The sequence below is a fragment of the Macrobrachium nipponense genome, chromosome 4 (assembly GCF_015104395.2).
Source record: "Macrobrachium nipponense isolate FS-2020 chromosome 4, ASM1510439v2, whole genome shotgun sequence".
NCBI classification, from domain to species: domain Eukaryota; kingdom Metazoa; phylum Arthropoda; class Malacostraca; order Decapoda; family Palaemonidae; genus Macrobrachium; species Macrobrachium nipponense.
Window position 1 is genome coordinate 8,977,528 of NC_061100.1, and position 7,275 is coordinate 8,984,802.

Genomic DNA, 7,275 nt, shown 5'->3' on the forward strand with positions numbered 1-7,275 from the left:
ATCACACTGAGCACACTCAGAAAAAGAGAATTAATAAGAAAAATGAAATTGAAATGGATAAAAAACGGGCAAACTAAAACCGGCTTTAAACAGATAGACAGAGATCACATCCTATCTTAAAGGCGGTGGAAAGATAACTGGCGGGTCGGTCACACGACGCCGAAGGCATTCTAGGTATACATGCCCCGTGACCTGGTATAAATGCCAATAGTCCCTGGATCGCACAAGTTTAATTTAATTCTACCGGTTTCCAGCTTGGCGCTAGTAAATCCTAATGATAAGACCGAAAGTTTGTTTCGTATATGAACAAAGCATAATTTAACAACCTGATTCTATGATTCTGATTACTGACTGATCAAAGTTTATGGGCAGGAAAAAGTGACTTACTTAACTACTGTATCAGGATGATTTGGTTGACTGTTGACTTGTAATAGGCAGGAAAAAGTGACTTACTTGGCTACTGTATCAGGATGATTTGCTTGACCATTGACTTGTAAGTTCTTTCTCAAGGAACAACAGGTTAAGCATATTGTGTTTTTCTGAACCTAAAATTACCAAGAAAACTTAACCTAGTACTTTACTTACGCTAACATTACCTTTTTGTTTTTTGAAGCAAGCATATGAAACCATCTCAATGGCTGATTCAGCATCCTCCACAGTAACCTGTCGAGAAAGTCTGGCCTTGGCATGAGCTGTGGCCAAACGGATCAAGGTCTCTAAGGCATGAGCAGTAACTGGTTGAGTCTGGAATGAAATCATCAAAATACAATACTTACTGCTTAATACCAGTTCAAGACAAAATGTTTAGCAGAATTTTTTTCCTATGGATGTTAAAACCAAATTTTTACTTATTCCGATAAAATGTTTTTTAAACTGAATAAACAAAAACACATACCCTTGCCATGTCAGTGTGTTCCGTGTCTTGAGACCTGAGACGAGAATATTCTTCTGCTAGGCCTCACAGGCTTCTCTGGTCAAGGTTGGCTTGATTCTCATAGCAATATGGATATACTTCTTCATAAATTTCATACTAACAATCTTGTCACTGAGAGAGAGAAATCACAATGAACTCTTTTGGGAAAAATAAAATAAAAGCATAACATATTCAAGATTTGGGACATAAAGTTGAAGTCATTATCAACTTATTGTTGGTGGTATCCTGATAATGTTTTATAACGGTTGCAAATTAATTTGACAGTTTGACTGTCAGAAGGCTGATTTTTGCACTAAACTACTTTGTCACACAAGAAACATACCCTGAAATTTACAATATAATGAAGTGATCAGAAATGCAAAATTTGAGTATGCCACTGACTTTGACTTAATCAATCACAAAAGAGCACCATATCACATATAATAATTGCACAACAGCAACAGCAGCAGTAGGCAGTTACCTACATACTTACTGCTACTACTTGCGACAAACAAATACTGTGAGCCAGACAATGCAGGGTCTAAGAGGATCGCAGCTTATTTGGGATTGCTTGCTGCTCTACCTATTATGACACCCAGATTGTCTCTGCTTTTGACACTGTCTCTGCCTTTGTACTCTGTTTCTCGTCCTTTGACTCTGTCTCTGCCTTTGACTCTGTCTCTGCCTTTGACTCTGTCTCTGCCTTTGACTCTGTCTCTGCCTTTGACTCTGTCTCTGACTTAATCAATCATTCACAAAAGAGCACAATATCACATATAATAATCGCACAGCAGCAGCAACGGCAGGCAGGCAGTAACCTACTTACTTACTGCTACTACTTGCGACAAACAAATAACATACAAGACAAGCCAATTATTCGAGATTGCTGTCTTTGACTCTGTCTTACTTTAAATAAGTCCATTTTTTCTCTCACTTTATTGGTTAACTCAAAAATTGTATAGAACTGATTACTTCACTAATCTATATGTGTTCTAACGTTTGCAACTCTTCAAGAGTTACTGATACTCAGTTAGCCAGTTAGTTATCAGTTCATTATCATAATCATTATCCCCCTGTTAGCCAGCTCAATATCCAATTTCACAATCAACAAATCTCTCATGACCCCCCTTTCTCTCAACATCCATCAGTCTTTCCTTAGATTATTCCTTGATACTTTATCTCCGCCTGAATAGCAGAGCATAGCATAACCCAATAATCTAGTTTTCATTGTGTGAGCTACTTCTACTCCACACCATATCTCTCTCTCTCTCTCTCTCTCTCTTTATTCCATCATATCTCGAGTGTATCCTCCTCCTCTCCTCTCCTGACTCCCATCATATATACGTATACATAACAATGTATCTAGTTGACTGTGCCTTTGGTGAACAGTGGCCAGGCTCTACCATTCAAATACTTGGAGGTAGGGGACACAAGTTGACTTGATTCATCATTATCATCATCATCATCTAATAATAATAATAATAATAATAATAATAATAATAATAATAATAATAATAATAATAATAATAATAATAATTATCATCATCATCACCATCATCATCATCAACATCATGATCCACTCACTTACTTGTATGTGGAACCATAAAATCAAATGTAACTCACAAAAGAGCCCAATATCACAAATAATAATTGCACAGCAGCAACAGCAGGCAAGCAGGCATTCACCTACTTACTTACTTACTGCCACTACTTGCGACACACAGATAATACCGTGAGCCGGCCAATGCAGGGTCTAAGAGGATCGCAGCTTATTTGGGATTGCTCGCTGCTCTACCTCTTACGACACCCCGACTTTCTACGCAAGTCGTGTTCAGGCGGTTTGCCGTACGGCGCACTGGGTCCTGGAAAAATCTCTATTAGAGAGAATGGGAGGGTCGTAGTCGTCGTACTTGCCGCCGGGTCTGGCGCGACAACCTCCCGAATAAATTCCTCTTTTTCCATGGGCACTCTCCTAAGGATATGACTCACAAGTGAGCCAATCCAGCCACCACCCGACCCGGTAGTGATTAAGGCGGCTGGGTCACTGTCTTTTGGCCGGTTCCCAGCGCTCCGCACTAAAAATCCTATCGTTGCTAACTCAAGCCTGGATTCCGTCTTAGAGGCATTCAGACGTAAATCCGGCGGGCGTAGCCCCGCTCCCTTGGCGTCTCCGCCAGGAGCGACACCAGCGGCCCGGTCTTGCGGTTCCTCTCGTACTGAACAAGACTGCTATCGCAACAACGCGCGCAACAACAGTAGGGTAAAACTAACCTGTCTTGCGACGGTCTAAACCCAGCTCACGTTCCCTATAAAGGGTAAACAATCCAACGCTTTGTAATTTCTGCTTCACAATGATAGGAAGAGCCGACATCGAAGGATCAAAAAGCGACGTCGCTATGAACGCTTGGCTACCACAAGCCAGTTATCCCGGTGGTAACTTTTCTGACACCTCTTGCTTAAAACTCTTAAAAGGTCAAAAGGATCAATAGACCGTGCTTTCGCAGCCCGTATTCGTACTGAAAATCAGGATCGGGCTAGCTTTTGCTCTTTTACTCTACGCGAGGTTTCTGTCCTCGCTGAGCTAGCCTTGGGACACCTGCGTTACCATTTGACCTGATACTGTCCTCAGCCAGGATCGCCGTCAGACGCTCACAACGCCCTTGCACGGGCCACCACAGACACCTTGCGGCCCCGCGGCAACCCGCGCAGTAAACAGCTTGGAGTTAGAATCTCAGAGTCACTGGCCCACCTTGGGAGCTAGGTTCCGGTTCCACTTCAACGAGTAAGTAGAGAAACGATCAGAGTACGTAGTGGTATTTCACTGTCGGTCGACACAGAATGCCCACCTCCCACCTATGCTACACCTCTCATGTCTCTCTACAATATCAGACAAGAGTCAAGCTCAACAGGGTCTTCTTTCCCCGCTGTTGTGTGCAGGCCCGTTCCCCTGCCTGTGGGTTCGCTAGATAGTAGGTAGGGACAGTGGGAATCTCGTTAATCCATTCATGCGCGTCACTAATTAGATGACGAGGCATTTGGCTATTTTTTTTTTTTTTTTTTTTTTGCCTAACTAAATAAATTAAGCTATTTTACAAGTTTTTCCTATCACAGAAGGCTACCCGATGTTAACCCACTGCCTTCTGTCCCAGCACCATCATCTCCACTCAACAAGGACCAGCCCGGAGGAACGTCGAGTTGGTCGGTTGCGTCCTACCACTTCCGCTATGTCACGTCGCCCCCTCCTGCCATCCCCATATAGTTTGCGTATATGGAGAGGCTCCCTTCCATGGCCTTCAGCAGTAGCAGGGTTATGGAATTATTTGTTAGGCCCAATTTCTTGATAGTCCACACTGTTTTCTTTGAGGGCACTCCCCTCCAGTTGACAGTAATAGATGCCACTTCCGGTGGGTAACCCGATAGCTCCTCGACCTTCCGTCTGACATCAGCAGTGTCATATTTCTGGATCTTTCTCTTGTCGTGATCTTCTTAAGGTGGCGGTGTTACTATCGCCACATATTTGGAGATCCAGAACGTAACTTTTTCTTCCCTTCCAGATCACCAGATCTGGTTTCCGTAGACCCGGCGAGGTAGAGATGTGGGGTTCCCTCAGGACCCGGTGGCCGTGGTCTTCAAGCCTACTGGCCAGCCACTTCAAGATCTTGTCACGCCTGGTTATCCTCCAGGGCTGCACCCCTGGGCAGTTTTGTAAGATATGGTGCAGCGTCCCTTGGCTGGCACAGCCCAGGTCACAACGTCCCTCCACATCCCTACCTTGAGCACTTCGTGCAGGTGTAGCCAGAGTCCCCATCCTTAGTTTCAGAAGGTTACAGAACCTGCCGCCGGGCACCAAGGCGGTTCCTGCGTCTATCCAGCTAGGCTTTGGGCCCTTGGCGGCCTCCTTTAAGCCGCTTCCATCTACTGAGTTATATAACTCTTCTTTCCAGTGGTTCTGTACTGTTCTCTTGGTTGATTCTTCTCTAGTATCTTGGTGTTTCTTTTCTGCTACTCTGGCCACTATCGGGTCGTAAGACTTTCTTAATCTATCCAAGGTACTTCTGATATCTACTGGTACCATTTTCTTAAAGCAGTATAACCCCAGTCCTCCATCTTCAAGAGAAGCATATAGAGCGGCGTTTGGGGTGACCTTGGGAAGGTGAAGGGGCTTCTTGGTAAATTTCTTCACCTCATAGTCGAGGTCCCTCAAGTGATGGCCTTTGAGGCGACCGTTGGTGGCGACATGTAAAAGCCTTGGGATAGCCACCCGCTTCAGGGACCATAGCTTTTGTTGAGGTTTGAGGGGGGGGCCACTTTGCAGCTTGCTCAGGCTATTGCGTAGTTTTTCAATGGCCTCCTTCCCATTTGATCTTGTGTCCGCTCCTTCCTTTATTCCAAGGTATTTGTACACTTCTCCTGGTTTAATGTTCGGAATTTTAATTCCCTGGTACCAGAATGGTCTAGAGTCCTAGTACCACGTCTTTCTCTTCCTGTCGCCGACGACACCGGGGAGGGTGGCGCACTTCTTTAAGCCTGGTTCAAGCCCAGGGCTCCTGGTTCTTCTAGTAATGTAACAATCTCTGCTGACAATCCTTCCTTGTTGTCGCCACAGTGACGATATCGTCGGAAGGCGAAGGCCAGGTATTGAATTTTCTCTCCTTCCAGCCGAGCCCCACTCTGCGGGGAGTTTACTTAAGGCTGCCTCAAGGGCGATGTTGAATATGATGGGCGACATAGGGTCGCCTTGCATGACTCCCCTAGTCACCCTCACTTTGGACGTTAGGATTCTCGTTTTTAGTTTACTATAGTATTTTTCCAAATATTTGATTGAGGCTTCTCATCAAGCTGGTGTTCCCAAAATATGGTAGTTATGGCCTGGTGGTCAATAGAATCAAATGCCTTTTTGAAGTCTATGAAACACAAGCACAGGCTGCTCGGGTTCATCTTGGCTTCTTCTATCAGCCTCTCTAATATTAGCAGATTAGCCCCGACTCCCTCCTTAGCTTTGAATCCCTTCTGTCTAGGCGAGGTAGGGATCCGCTCCGCCAGCCTTCTTGCCAATATCTTATGGAGACCGCGGGTGACTACAGAGGTCACTGTAATGGGGCGGTAGTCGCCCGGGTCCGTAGGGCTGTCTGACTTTGGGACAAGGGTGGTTCGTCCCAAAGCGGCCAAGTCCGTAATTAGGCATTCATTTAGGATGATATTATAAAACTGGGCAAATCTGGTCTCGTCGGCATTTCTGAAGTCAGCCGGGCGCACCCCATCTGGCCGGGGTGCTGATCCCAATTTAGTTTTATTTTTCGCCCACCTGATGTCCTCAATAGTCACTTCTTCAATGATTGAAATTTTTGGATTCTCAGTTGAGTTTCCTCTCGATCTAATCAGCCTTTGAGTCGTCACATGACTTTCTCTGGAGAATAATGCACCCCAGAATTCTCCTGTTCCTGGCGGATAGGCAGGGTCTGCCAGGGGGTCCTTCCCATCCAGTATGTTTCTTGCAACTGCCCCTCTTTTCTTTTTCCAGGTTCTCTGGACAATTGCATATTCTCTTCTCCTCCGGATCCTTCTTGGTAGGTCTTGATTTGCAGAACTCCTGTATTCCTTGCTCTCGGTTGGTTGCTTCTCTCTCCAAAGATTTCCTTCTTCATTCTCTCCAGGTCTGCTTCAGTATGCCCGATGGTGTTGGGGGATCGCTGGGACGCAGTTGGTATATCTGGTTCAGAATTACTTTGTAGCCCTGAGTCGTCCCCTGAGGATGAGGGCTGTGATGGTGATGATGGGACTCCTCCTCTTCCTTGATCTTCTTCTATCGGTAGTGATGTTCTTCCCACTCCTATAATCCAGTCCTCCAGATAGTGGTTCATTCCATCTTGGTCTCTCGTTGTATCCATTCCAGATGGTTCCAGGTTGCCATTGTCGTGGTTTCTTTCTTCTTCTTCATTCTTGGTCGTATCTTCTAACAAGTTTACGACGGACCATCTCCGAAGATTGGAGAGCCGTCTATTCCTTCCCTGTGGCGAACTCGCTGGTGATTTTGGTACTCCGGTCTGCTTCTTAATTTCGGGAATTGGGTCAGGTCGTGCCCTGTTGAGTATCTCCTGATATTCCCTTGTTCTCCTTTTGCTCCTGATACTATCCAGGGTCTTGTAATTAAGTAGTTTTGCGTGGATATGTTTGTTGAAATGTGGGAACATTGTCCCCACTGACAACTCTAACTTGGCCATCTTATGCAGCTCTTCAGTGGTCCATCCACGTTTCTTCTGTGCTTGACTGGGTAGGGTACCTTCTTTGCTGCATTTCAATCCTGGTGTATCTCTGCAGTGTCCCCCCTTATTTTGTTCTTCTTCAATTTGGTCACTTTGCGT

The 7,275-nt window shown here is 45.2% G+C and overlaps 1 protein-coding gene across 1 annotated transcript in view; it reads right to left on the reverse strand.

The window, feature by feature from the left end:
* Positions 1 to 2,637: 2,637 nt before the first annotated feature.
* LOC135210697 (uncharacterized) overlaps positions 2,638 to 7,275 on the reverse strand; it is a 16,180-nt gene continuing 11,542 nt past the window's right edge. Inside the window, exon 2 of the mRNA XM_064243466.1 lies at positions 2,638 to 3,184. The gene's annotated coding sequence lies outside the window, so the exon portion shown is untranslated. The remainder of the gene's footprint in view (positions 3,185 to 7,275) is intronic.